At 39.8% G+C, this 16115-nt stretch overlaps 1 long non-coding RNA gene across 1 annotated transcript in view; it reads right to left on the bottom strand.

Moving 5' to 3' along the window:
* Positions 1-4575: 4575 nt before the first annotated feature.
* The window catches only part of LOC128590720 (uncharacterized), a 125448-nt gene continuing 113908 nt past the window's right edge, over positions 4576-16115 (bottom strand). The window contains exon 4 of the long non-coding RNA XR_008381320.1: positions 4576-4708. This is a non-coding gene — a long non-coding RNA (uncharacterized LOC128590720). The remainder of the gene's footprint in view (positions 4709-16115) is intronic.

The raw sequence follows: 16115 nt of genomic DNA, 5'->3' as shown, positions 1-16115 counted from the left end.
AAGGGGGTGAATAAGCAAAAGAACACATGAGGAGTAACCAACAGGAAAATTTGGACAATATGAAAAACCAGCACAGAGCAACTCCCCCAAAGAACCATGAGGCAACTACTGCATCAGACTCCACCTGTAAAGAATTAATGGACTTGACAGAAAGGGAATTTAAAATATGAATGAGAAAGACAATAAAAGGAATGGATGAGAAAATGGAAAGACAGAAACAAAAGTCAGATGAGAGGGCAGCACCTGTGGCTCAGTGGGTAGGGCGCCAGCCCCATCTACTGAGGATGGCAGTTCAAACCTGGCCACAGCCAAACAGCAACAAAAAAATAGCTGGGCGATGTGGCAGATGCCTGTAGACCCAGCTACTCGGGAGACAGATGAATGGCTAACAAACATCTGAAAAAATGCTCATTGTCCCTAATGAAAAGAGAAATGTAAATCAAAACCACCCTGCAATATCACCTAACCCCAGTGAGAATGGGCCATACTACAAAGTCTCAAAAATGCAGATGCTGGCGTGGTTGTGGAGAGAAGGGAACACTTACACTGCTGGTGGGACTGCAAAGTTAAACAACCTTTTTGGAAGGAAGCATGGAGAATCCTCAAAGAACTCAAACTAGAACTCCCATTTGATCCTGCAATCCCATTACTGGGCATCTACCCAGAAGAAAAAAAAAATCACTTTATCATAAAGACATTTGCACTAGACTGTTTATCGCAGATCAGTTTATGCCAAAATGAGGAAACAACCTAAATGCCCACCAACTCAGGAATGGATTAACAAGCTGAGATGTATGTATACCATGGAATACTATTCAGCCTTTAAAAAGATGGAGACTTTACATCTTTTGTATTAGCCTGGAGAGAGGTGGAACACATTCCTTTTAGTAAAGCATACCAAAAGAAGAAGAGAAGCAAGAATCCAATGTACTCAATTCTAATATGAAGACAGTAGATGAGCTAATACAATTGGTGAGAGGGGAGGGGAGAGGGGGATTGGAGATATGTTATATTTCACACCTCTTGGGGGTGGGACACAAGTGTAAGAGGGACTTTATCTAACAATGCACTCATGTATCAGTGTAACCTAATTCTTTGTACCCTCAATGAATCCCAAACTATAAAAAAAAATTTTACCACCAAAGAAAGAAAAAATATTAATTTCAAAGAAGCTATCATAAAACTCACAGAAAACTCTCAACAGAAATAAAAGATTCAAGAAGGCAAAGGAATGTCTTCCAAGTGCTGAATCTTATTGTGTGCATTATTCATTGCTGCATAAGAAGTTACCCCAAATTTGGTGGCTTAACATAACACATATTCCTTATCTCTCAGTTTTTGTGAGTAAAGAATCCATATATAGTTTAGCAGGATGCCTCTGGCTCAAAATTACTCATGAGTTTGCATTCAAATCATTGGCCAAGGTTAGGGTCTCATCCAAGTCTCAATGTAGATGGGAAGAAGGAAACTGCTTCCAAGTTCTCTCACATAGTGGTGGCAAGCCTCCATCCCTTGCCACATGCTCTACTGACAAGGATGCCTCACAACATAACAACTAGCTTCACCCAAGACAAATCATTCAAATTCATGTGTGGATGACCCTCCTCAGGTGTTAATTCAGCAACTCAAGTATTCTTTCTTATGATCTGTGGACCTGTGAAACTAAGAAGACAAGTAATATTTTCAACACACCAAACATACAATGATGTAACAGGAATAGGATAAGTTCTATAGACATTCCTGTTCAAAGAGGGGAAACTTCTTTTTTTTTTTGTAGTTTTTGATTGGGGCTGGGCTTGAACCCACTACCTCCAGCATATGGGGCTGGCACCTACTCCTTTGAGCCACAGGCACCGCCCCCAAAGAGGGGAAACACAAAGGAGGTACATGTCCACAGCCATTCTGAAATCCAAATGGGCAAGTGTTGGAACTTCCTTGATTATGTCTCAAGGTCTGGAGAATAATGCTCCATGATTCCCAGGCCCACCCTCCATGCTTGTATATTTGCCCTCTGAGACACCTTTCCTTTCTGACCATAGTTAGTATGTGTTTGCAGATGAAATACTCTCAATCTGCTTTCTGCTAGCAGCCACTCCTCATTTTTTTTCTGTCTCTGTCCCCCTCAATCCAAGATGTTGATGTGCTAATGTTTTTACATATTTAAAAACATTCTGGCTCCTCTGACAATCTTCTTGATACTCACATCATTACAAAAAAGCTAGATCCACAAATTTCCTTGAGATAAACTCCTGTCTATCTTGGGTCTCTATGGAAGTACAATACTATTAAACTTCTCAAAATCCCTATTATTTGATTTAGAGGATATGTAAGTCATATCATTAAAATATTTAAAGAGCCTTTCACTTGACTAAATAATGCTATAAGGAAACCATCTTTGATCTTTTAGGCACACATTAAGATTCATCTTTGGACCATGCTTTCCTGAAAATGACTTAGATTTGATCATTTTTTGAAATCCATTTCTTAACTTTTCCGTTATTTGTTATCTGTATAGGATGAGAAATTTCAAAGTTATCAAATTTTGCTTCCTTTTTCGTTAACAGCCAAACCTTCGATTTATTTCTCTCTTCTCACATTTTATTATAAACAGCTAGAGAAACCAAGTGGAACCTTTAAAACTTTCAGCTATGTCACTCAGGTCAAACAGGAAAGAGAGCCAGGCCACAGATCTGAAGATCACATGCCTCTACTCTCAAACTCTTCCCACAACCTCTCATTTAATCTTACACATTTATGGACAAATTGTTCTTAAAATTTTATGTTAAAGAAAAAGCAATCAAATCCATTTGTATAAAAATGAATATTGGGGCACTGCCAAAAAACTTTAATTAGAAAATTTCTGCTTTGTTACACCTTAAAAATCAAACAGTATTTTATGGTATTGATTTTTCTCTTTTTCAGTTATGACAGCTGTTGCTTTGTAAAATTAGAATGTAACCTTTTCCTTCTTCCCATGTGATTTATTTACTCTACTGTGTTAATACTTGGCAAATGATTTTTCCTAAATATGCAAATATATATATATATATATATTTTTTTTTTTTTTTGTAGAGACAGAGTCTCACTGTACTGCCCTCGGTAGAGTGCCGTGGCATCACACGGCTCACAGCAACCTCTAACTCTTGGGCTTACGCGATTCTCTTGCCTCAGCCTCCCAAGCAGCTGGGACTACAGGCACCTGCCACAATGCCCGGCTATTTTTTGGTTGCAGTTTGGCCGGGGCTGGGTTTGAACCCACCACCCTCGGTATATGGGGCCAGCGCCCTGCTCACTGAGCCACAGGTGCCACCCCAATATGCAAATATTTTATTTTTAAGTACTTTGCTTGCTTTTTTCCCATGATGATTTCAGTTTACACTTAATGTCATTTGGAATATTTTACATGGAAATGAAGAAAGGAAACAGAATGAAATGTCATAGAAAGCTGTTATTCATTAGCTTAAAAAGTCATTTCCTTGGCAAAGGGTCACTCAAAATATTTCACAGAGAAATATTTGTAGTCACATAATCAAACAAAATAAAGCAGAAAATCAGTGCAAGAGCTGGGCCTGGGATAAAGCGGACCAATATGAATCCTTAACAGGAGATATTAGAGCTCAGGCATACATCAAAGAGAATTTCACAAGTCATTTGAGAAGTAAGGTCTTTGAGAAGTAAGGTCTTTGAGAAGTAAGTAGGTTTAATGAGGTCTAAAATTAGAGCCCTGTTACTTCTCTAAGAAGAAGAGAAACCATAGCTCATTCTCTAAGAAGGTGGGTGGCCATCTACAAGCCCGGAAGAGAGTCCTCACCAAGAACCAAATCTGCTGACACCTTGATCTTGTTATTCAGCCTCCAGTTCTACAAGAAATAAACATGTACTTTTTAACCCACTCAGTCCTTGGCATTTTGTTGATAGGACCCTGAGCAGACTAAGATACAGAAGATTAATATTGGCTTGAGAGGAGATGAAGTTCTGAAGAATGTAAAGGCTGTCCCCAACCCCACCACTCCCAGGCTCCTCAGGACTCAGCACGTCCTCAGCGATCATTTCAGAGGGGCCAGCCATGCAGCCACAGGTACACTAGAGGGTCGAGGGCTGAGGGACAAGAGTCACTGTCCTAGGGGGAAGAGGAAAGATGGTCAACTGGAGCTACTTTTCCACAGAGGCTCCCATCCAGAAGAAGAGTTAAAGGACAGAAGTTTAGCAAATAAGTTGATGGTTTGGAGCTGAGCCAAGAGAGAAGGTTGAAGAGTGCACATTACCCATGCTGGGGTGAGCTGCTATCCCAAGGAAACAAACAATAGGTGCAAAATCCATTGCCAAGCGGGTGGGAGTCCCCTCCCCCATGAGAACAGCTCACAATATACTTTCTACAAACAAGAGAGCAGAGTTCAGATCACCTCCTATTTTATCCTACATGAGAGACCCTCTAAAAACTGGAGAGGACCCAGTAGTATGCCATGGCACTTTTCCACCAGGCATAAAACTGAAATTAGAACCTGCATGGAACTCTCCACCAGGCATAAAACTGAACACAGAACCTGCAATTCTGAACTGCCAGCACTCGCCTTCACTCTCACTGTGACATCTGGAAGCCTGTCCCTCGTGGAATCCAGATTCTTGGGCATTTTCTTGAGAGGTGTGAACAGGGCTTGGGCTATTGCAGGTCTGTGGCTGATTCTGTGGCATGGATGTAGAGCAGGGACTGTGGAGCAAGGGAGCCATATGGCAGAGGGATAAGCAGTGCCCCACAGCACAGTGCAGCAGCTTCAGTGGCAGGAACAATAGGGCTCACACCCCTGGGGATATTTTGGAGAGACACTTCCCACTTATCTTAGCAACCAGAGGGAGCTGGGCTGCCACTGGTGGAACAGATCTGGGATAGAAACACAGGCCCCATGAGCAAAGGGTATGCCTGAGGCAGTACCTGCCTGGGCAGGGCTCGGTGAGGACAGAGACTAGAATACATGAGTGCAGAGACAGCATACTCCCAGGGCGGGGCTGAGTCAGAATTGCTCCTTTTGTGAGCCTAAGACACACCCAGCCTCCAGGGGAGCATAGCTGACACAAAAGCAGGCATGGCAACAGCACCAGCCCAGGGAGGGACAAGAACTGAGAGCCAGATGTGAACTCTAACTGCACCCACCCCAACACAAACTGCAGAGGAGACAAAGATGCCAGCTCTGTGAGAAGTGGCATAATAGCAGTGGTACAGGGCGGGGCTGAGTTGCAGTTTCTGTGAACTCAAACAGTGCCTGGCCTGCAGGGCAATATAGCTGGGATAGAAACGCAAATTCTGAGAGAATATAAGTGGCAGCAACATCAATCTGGTGTGGGGCTGCATGCAACTTAGTGAAACTCCCCAGCTTCGATTAAGCACCTGAGGTTGTCAGGCTTCAGCTCCCCCTGCCAGCTGGTGGCAGAGTGCGGTAGCCTGGCTGAGGAGACATAGATCTCCCTGTGACTCAGGCAGGCATAAACCCCTGGAGCATCTGCTCATTGGAGGAAACTGGGTCACAGCCATTTGGGGTTACCAGTGACTGGGTATGAAAGAGGCACAAGGTGGGGAAGGAGGCATCAACATTCCTGGACCAATTCATTTGCTGATTGGGCCCTTCTGACTCCAAGGAGCACCAGAGTGAGTCATACTCAAGCTGCTAGAAGTCCCCTGCTACCTAGTTGCTGGAGACATTTTGAACTCTCCCACTTGAGACTGGTGCTGACTGAGACAATTGATTTGGAACTCTTGACTTGGGCCGATCACCTGAGAACAATCCACAATGGTACCCTGGTTGTGTTGTTGTGGGAAGGTTTGATTTTCCTTTTCCAGTTGTTGCCTGTTGGGAACAGGTTGTCTTAGTTGCTGCTATTTCTCCACAGCTGAGACTTCAACCCAGAGTTACTGATTCACTAGAATTGGACAGAGACCAGCTGAAAACAAGACATAGCCAGTTACCCCCACCACATCAAGCAGGTACCCAGTATCTCAGGCTGTAGTAAGGGAAAAGCTGCAGTCACCAGTCCAAGCTCTTGGGCAAAGGGCTGGTTAATCAGTACTCCAGAAGCCCCCAATCCAATTTCATTTTATCTGCTCATCTAGCCAAACAGTGAAAAGTAATTATGGGTGAAATCAGTGGAAAAACTCTGGCAACATGATTAATCACAGTAGGTCAAGTTACCCAAGGAATGACAATGCAGACACACCAGAAGATCCCATTCATAAACAAATGGCTGAGATGTCAGAAAACGAATTCAGAATTTGGATTGCAAATAAGATTAACAAAATGGAGGTAAAGTTAGAATTAGAAATTCAAGGAGCATTTCAAAAGTTCTCTCTCAAGACTTCAATGAATTCAAAGACAAAATCAACAAATATTTTGATACATTGAGGTAAGAACTTGCAGCCCTCAAAGATCTGAGAAATACAGTAGAATCCCTCAGTAACAGAATGGAGCAGGCAGAAGAAAGGATTTAAGACACTGAAAACAAAGCTTTTGAAAGCCCCAAAACTCTCAAAGAGGAAGAGAAGTGGACAGCAAAAATAGATCTTTCTCTCAGACAGCTCTAGGATAATTTGAATAAAACTAATATTCACCTTATAGATATTCCTGAAGGCAATAAGGTTGCTTCAAAAGGCCCAGATGGTCTACTCCAAGACATAATAGAGGAGAACTTCCCAAACATGGCAAGATATTTTAAAATTCAGATAGCAGACAGTTTCAGAACCCCAGCTTGACTCAACCCAAATAAAGCACCTCCCAAACACATTATAATTAACTCTGTCAAAGTTAATATGGAAGAGAAAATTCTGCAAGTAGCCAGATGTAAGAAAACCATAACCTACAAGGGGAAGAATATTAGACTAACTGTACATCTCTCTGCTGAAACCTTTCAAGCTAGAAGAGGTGGTCATTGACCTTTAACCTCCTAAAACAAAATAACTTTCAGCCAAGGATCTTGTATCCAGCTGAACTGAGTTTCATTCATTTATGATGGAGAAATTAAATACTTCAATGACATTCACATGTTGAAGAAATTTGCCTTAACTAAACCAGCTCTCCAGGATATTCTCAGACCCATCCTCCATAATGACAAGCACAATGCTCTACCACCAAAGTAAACTCACTCAGAAACTTTTGATCAATCCCAACTTCCATAGTGGGAAAAGGATTAAAAATGTCCACTGAAATTACAAAAAACTCAATACCCAATATCCTACCAGGCTTATCAATATTTTCAATTAATGGGGAAGGCTTAAATTGTCCTCTAAAGAGGCACAGGTTGGCTAACTGGATACAAAAACTCAGGCCAGATATCCACGGCATTCAAGAATCTCATCTTACCTTAAAAGGTAAAAATAGACTCAGGGTGAAGGGATGGTCATCTATAATTCAGGCAAATGACAATCAAAAAAAAGGAGGGGTGCAATTTTATTCACAGATACAATAGGCTTTAAACCAACAAAATTAAAGAAAGATGATGATGATCACTTCATATTTGTTAAGGGAAACACTCAACATGATGAGATTTCAATTATTAACATTTATGCACACAACCAGGATGTGCCTCAATTTATAACAGGGACTCTAACAGACATGAGCAACTTGATTTCCTCCAGCACCATAATAGTTGGAGATTTTAATAACCCTTTGGCAGTGTGAAATAGATCCTTTAATAAAAAACTAAGCAAATAAATTTTAGACTTAAACTTAACCACTCAATACTTGGATTTAACAGACATCTACACAATATTTCATCTTAAAAAAACTGAATACACATTCTTCTCATCAGCCCATGGAACATCCTCCAAAACTGATCACATCTTAGGTCACAATCTAACCTCAGCAAATTTTAAAAAATAGAAATTATTCCTTGCTTCTTCTCAGAACATCATGGAATAAAAGTTGAACTCAATAACAACAGGAATCTGCATACTCATACAAAAACATGGAAACTAAAAGACCTTATGGTGAGTGATAGCTGGGTCATAGATGAGATTAAGAAAGAACTTACTGAATTTTTGGAACAACACAATAATGAAGACACGAATTATTAGAACCTCTGGGATACCGCAAAGGCAGTCCCTAAGAGGGAAATTTATAGCACTGCAAGCCTTCCTCAAGAGAACGGAAAGAAAGGAAGTTAACAACTTAATGGGACATCTCAAGCAACTGGAAAAGGAAGAACATTCCAACCCCAAACCCAGCAGAAGAAAATAAATAACCAAAATTAGAGCATAATTAAATGAAAATGAAAACAAAAGGATTATACAACAGATCAATAAATCAAAAAGTTGATTTTTGAAAAGGTCAATAAAATAGATAAACCTTTGGCTAACCTAACCAGGAAAAAAAGAGTAAAATCTCTAATTTCATCAATCAGAAATGGCAAAGATGAAAAAACAACAGACTCCTCAGAAAATAAAAAAAATCCTTAATTAATATTACAATAAACTCTATTCTCAGAAATATGAAAATTTAAAGGAAATAGACCAATACTTGGAAGCACACCACCTTCCTAGACTTACCAGAATGAAGTGAAAATGTTGAACAGGTCTATAGTAAGTTCTCACATAGCATCGAGTATATAAAATCTCCATAAAAAGAAAAGCCCAGTACCAGGTGGCTTCACATCAGAATTCTACCAAACCTTTAAAGAGGAACTGGTACCTATATTACTCAACCTTTTCTGAAATATAGAGAAAGAAGGAATACTACTCAACACATTCTATAAAGCAAACATCATCTTGCTCCCCAAAACAGGAAAAGACCCAACAAGAAAAGAAAATTATAGACCAATATCCCTAATGAATATTGATGCAAAAATATTCAATAAATCCTAGCAAACACAATCTAGCAACAAATCAAACAAATTATACACCATGACCAAGTGGGTTTTATCCCAGGGTCTCAGGGCTGGTTCAGTACATGTAAATCTATAAATATAATTCATCACATAAAAAAAAATAAAAAACAAAGACCAGATGATTCTCTCAATTGATGCAGAAAAAGCTTTTGATAATATCCAGCATCCTTTCATGATCAAAACACTTAAGAAAATTGGTATAGAAGGGACATTTCTTAAACTGATAGAGTCCATCTACAGCAGACCCACAGCCAATATCACATTGAATGGAGTTAAATTGAAATCATTTCCACTCAGATCAGGAACCAGGCAAGGTTGCCCATTGTCTTCACTTCTTTTCAACATTATAATGGAAGTCTTAGCCATCACAAATAAGCAAGAAAAGACAATCAAGGGTGATCATATATGGTCAGAGGATATCAAACTTTTACTCTTCACACATGACATGATTATATATGTGGAAAACACCAGGGATTCTACTACAAAACTCTTCGAAGTGATCAAGGAATATAGCAGTGTCTCAGGTTACAAAATCAACACTCATAAACTCATCACACAGTAGCCTTTATATATACCAACAATAGTCAAGCTGAAAAAACAGTTAAGGACTCTATTGTGTTCACAGTAATGCCAAAGAAGATGAAATATTTGGGAGTTTACCTAACAAAGGATGTGAAAGATCTCCATAAAGAGAACTATGAAACTCTAAGAAAAGAAATAGCTGAAAATGTTAACAAATGGGAAAATATACCATGCTCATGGCTGGGAAGAATCAATGTTGTTAAAATTTCCATACTACCCAAAGCAATATACAATTTTAATGCAATCTCTATTAAAGCTCCACTGTCATACTTTAAAGATCTTAAAAAAAATAATACTTCATTTTATATGAAATCAGAAAAAAACTCAAATAGCCAAGACATTACTCAGAAATGAAAACAAATCAGGAGAAATCATGCTACCAGACCTCAGACTATATACTATAAATTGATAGTGATAAAAACAGAATGGTACTGGCAAAAAAAAAAAAAAACCAGAGAAGTAGGTGTATAGGATAGAATAGAGAACCAAATTACTGGGATCTGAGCAAACTAAAAAGCTTCTGCACAGTAAATAAAGCAAGCAGACAGTCCTCAGAATGGGAGAAGATATTTGCAGATTATGTCTCTGACAAAGGTTTAATAACCAGAATCCACAGAGAACTCAAACATATAAGCAAGAAAAGAACAAGTGATCCCATTTCAGGATGGGCAAAGGACTTGAAGAGAAATTTCTCTGATGAAGACACATGAAAAAATGCTCATCATCCTTAATCATCAGAGACACGCAAGTCAAAACCACTTTGAGATATCATCTAACTCCAGTAAGATTAGCCTACATCACAAAATCCCAAAACCATAGATATTGGTGTGGATGTGAAGAAAGGGAACACTTCTGCACTGCTGGTGGGAATGCAAACTAATACATTCCTTTTGGAAAGATGTTTGGAGAACACTTAGAGATCTAAAAATAGACCTGCCATTTGGGCCTACAATTCCTCTGCTAGGTATATATTCAGAAGGCCAAAAATCACTTTATTACAAAGATATTTGCACCAGAATGTTTATTGCAGCCCAATTCATAATTCCTAAGTCATGGAAGAAGCCCAAATGCCCACAGACCCATGAATGGATTAATAAATTGTGATATATGTACACCATGGAATATTATGCAGCCTTAAAAAATATGGAGACTTTATCTCTTTCATGTTTACATGGATGGAGCTGGAACATATTCTTCTTAGCAAAGTATCTCAAGAATGGAAGAAAAAGTATCCAATGTACTTAGCCCTAGTATGAAATCAATTTATAGCTTTCATAAGCTATAACCCAATTATAGCCCAAGAAAAAGGGGAAAGGGGAGCTGGAGGGGAGGGGAGGGAGGAGGATGGGTGGATAGAAGGTTATTGGTGGGCCCACACCTATGGTGCCTCTTACAAAGGTACATGTGAAATTTACTAAATGTAGAATATAAATGTCTTAACACAATAAGTAAGAAAATGCCATGAAAGCTATGTTAGCCAGTTTGATGAAAATATTTCAAATTGTATATAAAACCAGCACATTGTACCCCATAATTTCATTAGTATACACAGCTATGAAGAAGAAAAAGAAGAAGAAGAAGAAGAGGAAGAGGAAGAGGAAGAGGAAGAGGAAGAGGAAGAAGAAGAAGAAGAAGAAGAAGAAGAAGAAGAAGAAGAAGAAGAAGAAGAAGAAGAAGAAGAAGAAGAAGAAGAAGAAGAAGAAGAAGAAGAAGAAGAAAAGAAGCATATTTAAGGAAGTTTTACTTTCCCACAAGTGGCAAGGTAAAGCCAGTATGCTAGAGAGGACAGAGATTCTATAAAGTGTGGGAAGAAGTACAAAAAGTAACAGGGAAAATATGGATGCACATCTGAGACAGGTGTCATAGGGACAAGAAGAAGGCCCAATGTGTTCTCTACCATCTTCTGATCTCTGACTGCTCATACTCCACCCCAGGTAAATCTGGGCTCTTTCTCATAATGTCTACACCTTTCATGGTGGAAGGTCACCATTCATGACTCATTCATGCCTCCTACTCCTTCTAAAGCATCTATAAGAATGGGCTTGTCTCTGAACCAGGCTTGCTCTCAGATTAGGGACCAAGTGTAAGAAAAATTGAAATGCTTTAACAGCTCACTGAGAAATGATAACTTCTAATTTTGGAGGTAAAAAAATGGAGATGAATGATAGAAAAAAATGAATGATAGAAAAAAAATGGAGATGAATGATAGAAAAAGAGAGGTGGACAGGAGCTCCTTACCACCTCCACCAAGAGCACACCACACCCAACCCCTACATGATTGCCAGTGATGGATATTTGCTCATCTCTCATTTCTTCTACAGCCTGCCTAACCCCACTTCCATCCCTGATCAGCTCCCAGTACCACATCTCTCTTGATGTTTTATGTTAGATAAATTGATACCCAAAGGCTCAGTTTCTCCATCTGTAAAGTAGGCATATTAATACTATTCCAAAGTTGGTCATGAAAATTAAAATCAGAATATAAAGGGTTATTCTCACATTGCCTGATACTTAGGGGGTATTCAATAAAGGTTTAATTCTTGCATATTACAAAGTCAGAGTGTGTAACATGAACAAAAACTATAGGATACTTGTTAAAACTCCTGGATTGATTTTATTATTGTGTAGAATGGAAACAGGCACCTTTTGTTTGAGTAACTCATTGAAACTTTCTTAAGCTTCAGTTCCAGAAATCTGTAAAATTATTATAATTTTCTGAATTTATTTTCTGAAAATAAAAGGTAGATGAGGCCTCTAGTGTGGTAATTTCTGAAAATAAAAGGTAGGATAAAGCCTTTAGACTAATGTTTAACATAGTATCTGAAACATGGAACTTCTCTCTTTTTTTTTCTTTTTATTAAATCATATACACATAGATCATGAATACATTTATGCTTTTGTGGGGTACAATGTGTTGTTTTTTCATACAATTTGGAATGGTTACATCAAACTAATTAATATAGCTTTCACCTCATTTACTTAATTATCGTGTTAAGACATTTATGTTCTATACTTGGTAGATTTGACTTATATGCTTGCAATATGCTCCATAAGTGTGGTCCCACCATTTACCCTCCTTCTATCAAACCTCCTCCTTCTCCTCCCATCCCCCTCTACTTCTCTCCTTCATCCTGGACTATAGTTGTGGTCTATCTTTCATAAGAAAATGTGAGTAATTATTAATTGGTTTCATAAAAGCATTGAGTACATAGGATACTTTTTTTTTTCATTCTTGAGATACTTTACTAAGAAGAATATTTTCCAGCTCCACCCACTGAAACATAATACATCTCAACAAATGAGAGCAGCTGATAGTCATGATCCAGGGTTTACAGTAACTTTTTCTGGCTAAGCTTGGATTCAGATTCTGGGAGAGTGGACAACACCTTTATACACTGCTCCTAATAGAATATATAGTTTACATATTTTGATATATGTGGCAGCTTTTTTATATATCTAGCTAGATTATAGATATCTGAGGCATAGATTTTTCATGTTTTTCTATTCAAAGAATACATCAATTTTTAGGGTTAAAGTATGAATAAAAAGAGCAATGAATTTAATTTACAAATTAACACTAATTGATCAATGTTGAATAAATGGAGCATGGAATATATATAGTATATATATATACTTTGAGAAGTGATCTCCTACATAATTTAAGATGGAAGGCAAAAGGCAGAAAGTAAATTTACCATGCTATTTAATAATTTAGTTTGGCACAAGTCTTACACAATCTCCACATTCAGGCAGATAAATGGTGCAAAAGAAGATCTATCCATCTGCCATATTTCTCAAAGGAGAACATGATTTTTCCCATATGAAAATTATGTTTTAGGTGTCTGACAAACCATAGAATTCCTTACAGTAAGTAACTGACTACTTCCTGTCTGGAAATTTAGTTGTTGCCAAATAAGTTAGCAAAGGAACCCTAACTCTGTTCCCAACTTCAGCGTTCTGTGGGAACACTCACTGACTTTCCCCCATATTCTTACATCTCTTAAGGAAATGTTTCTGCCAAAAAAAATCTTTACAAGGAGAGTTCTGAGAAAGAAATGCCTTCTCCTTCCCTGACCCCTCAACATCATTCATCACATCAGGGGTTGAAGTAAAGGATGTTTCAAACCACTAGCAAGGCTCTGTTTGGTGTGAGGAGCTTCTCACCTCAGTGTTTCCCTGCAAGTTCCAGAGAGAAAAGACTGCTCTTCTCAACAGAAAATATGCCTGCAACACACAATCACAGAAGAAAAAAACAAAACTTCAATGTCTGTCAAAAACAGACGAATGCATTAGAGTCTCCTGTGATGAGAAATTCAGTAAGATTCTAGGGAAAGTCCATGAAATTCACAGCCACCCTCCAGGAAAAATGCCCCAGGGAGACGTGCTGCCTGAAGACCAGGCTGTTGCACAGAACTGATCCTGCTGCTTTCCAATTAGAGCACCCCTTGAATGACAGAATTGTTTAAGAAGCTATAGTTTAGCAGCCAGATTCCCAGGGCTGGAGTCCCAAGTCTGTCACTCTGTTCCTCCTTTCTACAACCTGGTTTCTCCTTCTGAGAAAGAGGCAGTACCTGATGTTAGGAGACAATGTTGGAAGCATTTCTGAGAGTCCTGAGGACGTGGGAGTTGCTGTTACCACCAGTTCTCTCATTCTGCTCTGCTTCCTTCATCACTTTCCTCCTCATGCCAGTTCTCTGCCTCCTCTGTTTGGAGCTCTGGACTCCTGGATGCATTAACACAAGCTTCTGAATCAGTGGCCACTGCCCCTGACTCGGGTTCTGCAGTGAAATTGACTCACTCTGGAGACACCAGGGACATATTCTTACTTCATCTTAAACTTGGCCAAACACTGCTGTTCTGTAACCAGGAATCAATGCTTAATCCAATCTCTTCTTCTACCCCAGGCTTTGCTTAAACAATTCTTTCCTCTACTGTATAAAATCTAAAGCTCTCTTGGGTATTGCTATGGTTTTAGTTTATGCATCCCTCCAAAATTCATATTAAAACTTAGGTCTCACAGTGAAGGTATTAAGACTGTGATCAATGCCCTCATAAAAAAAAGTCTTCAGAGAGCCACTTGGTCCTACCTTCTCTCCTGCCATCAGAGGACACAGTGTCCATCCCTTTTGGGCCCCTTCCACCAAAGGTAGTGAGAAGGCCCTCCCAGACATCAAATGTGCTGCACCTTGATTTTCAACTTCCCAGCCTCCAGACCTGTGAGGAACAAATTCTATGGCTTATAAATTACTCAATCTATGGCCTTTTGTTACAGCAGCCAAAATAGACTATGATGGGCACACATTTACATCTTGGATGGTTCAAATGTCAGCCCACTTAGGCATCAAAAGAGGGCCTCGTGCAAAATTAAAAGGCAGGATCTCTTCAGAAAACAAGGAAAATATTTTTTTTTCCTTTTTGTTCAGCAGTTCCTCTCTCTCCACTTGTCTTGTGTTTTTTAATTTCCTATGTATTGTCAGAAAGTGGCAGCAGGTGCCTGGTGGGAGCAGGGTGGGCAGCTGAGGACCTGCTCTGAAGGAGGAGGACAGTTGCAGGATGCTCCACTGCAACATCACAGATCACTGACAAAATGCAAAGTCAAGAGACAAATGCAGCATCTCAGGAGGTGCCACAGACCATCAAACCACAGGTCACAGGTCACACCCCCTAGAAGCCACCCCTCATGGAAAACTTAATTTAGTTAATCTCTCTAGAAAGGGATTCCTAGGGAGATGGGAGAACAAGATGGCAGATGAGTAACAGCTTCCCTGTAACTGGGCACAGTGAGTCTGGGGAGATAAAACTCCAGGCATCTCTGGCTAGCGGGATCTGCCTGTAATCATCCCTTTGAGGATACAGGGAGGCAGTGAGAGACTTCTAGACCCCAAGAGGAAGACAAAAACAATGGAAAACTGGCAAGTGGTTGCATGTGTTCGATCAGTCTAATCCGCCGGCAGCTGTAAGTACAGCAGCAGCGAGACTGCAAACTGGAAAGGCCTTACCTGTGAAGTGTTTTGTTGTTTTTGGACTTGGCACTCAGTTGAACTGCCGTGGGGAGAGCTTGAGCAAGAGTGCGGAGAACTTTGGGCATTGTCTAGGGCCGCAGACTGAGCTGCTGAGCCAGATGGAGCTAATAGTGTTCGGCTGTGGGCTGCAGGGTGCATTGTGAGAGAACTGCCCCAGCAAGCTCCGCCCTCAGGGTCACAGAGCAAGGATTGGGCAGGAGCTCGTAATCTAGTAACAGAACAGCCTAAAGGTGGGGATTGAGCCACCTTACAGCATTAACCCTGAGGGGCAGGGTGAGACCAGTTTTGGCACACTGGGTAAGTGGATAGCCACTTCAGCAGTGATCCCAGTGACAAGCACTTTCCTGGGAAAGCTTCTGCTTAGCCAAGTTTAGAAGTTTAAAGTGCCTTTTAAGAGGGCTGAAGAGAGATTTATGATCTCCATCCTGTGGGGTTTGAGAAATTAGCGGAGGCCTCCAGTTGTATCAGCATTATGATTAACATCTCATGCCCCTGTTGCCCAGACCACCTGTTGCCCAGACAATATTCAACAAGACATATATACTGCTTTGTTTGGGTTTTTTTTTTGTTTGTTTGTTTTTTGTTTATTTTGTTGTTGTTATGTTTTTTAATTTCAACATTTTCTGTACAGATTTTTTTCTT

The sequence above is a fragment of the Nycticebus coucang genome, chromosome 7, assembly GCF_027406575.1.
Source record: "Nycticebus coucang isolate mNycCou1 chromosome 7, mNycCou1.pri, whole genome shotgun sequence".
Classification (NCBI taxonomy): Eukaryota; Metazoa; Chordata; class Mammalia; order Primates; family Lorisidae; genus Nycticebus; species Nycticebus coucang.
The sequence above is the reverse complement of the archived record's forward strand: the minus strand, read 5'-3'. Positions and strand labels throughout refer to the sequence as shown.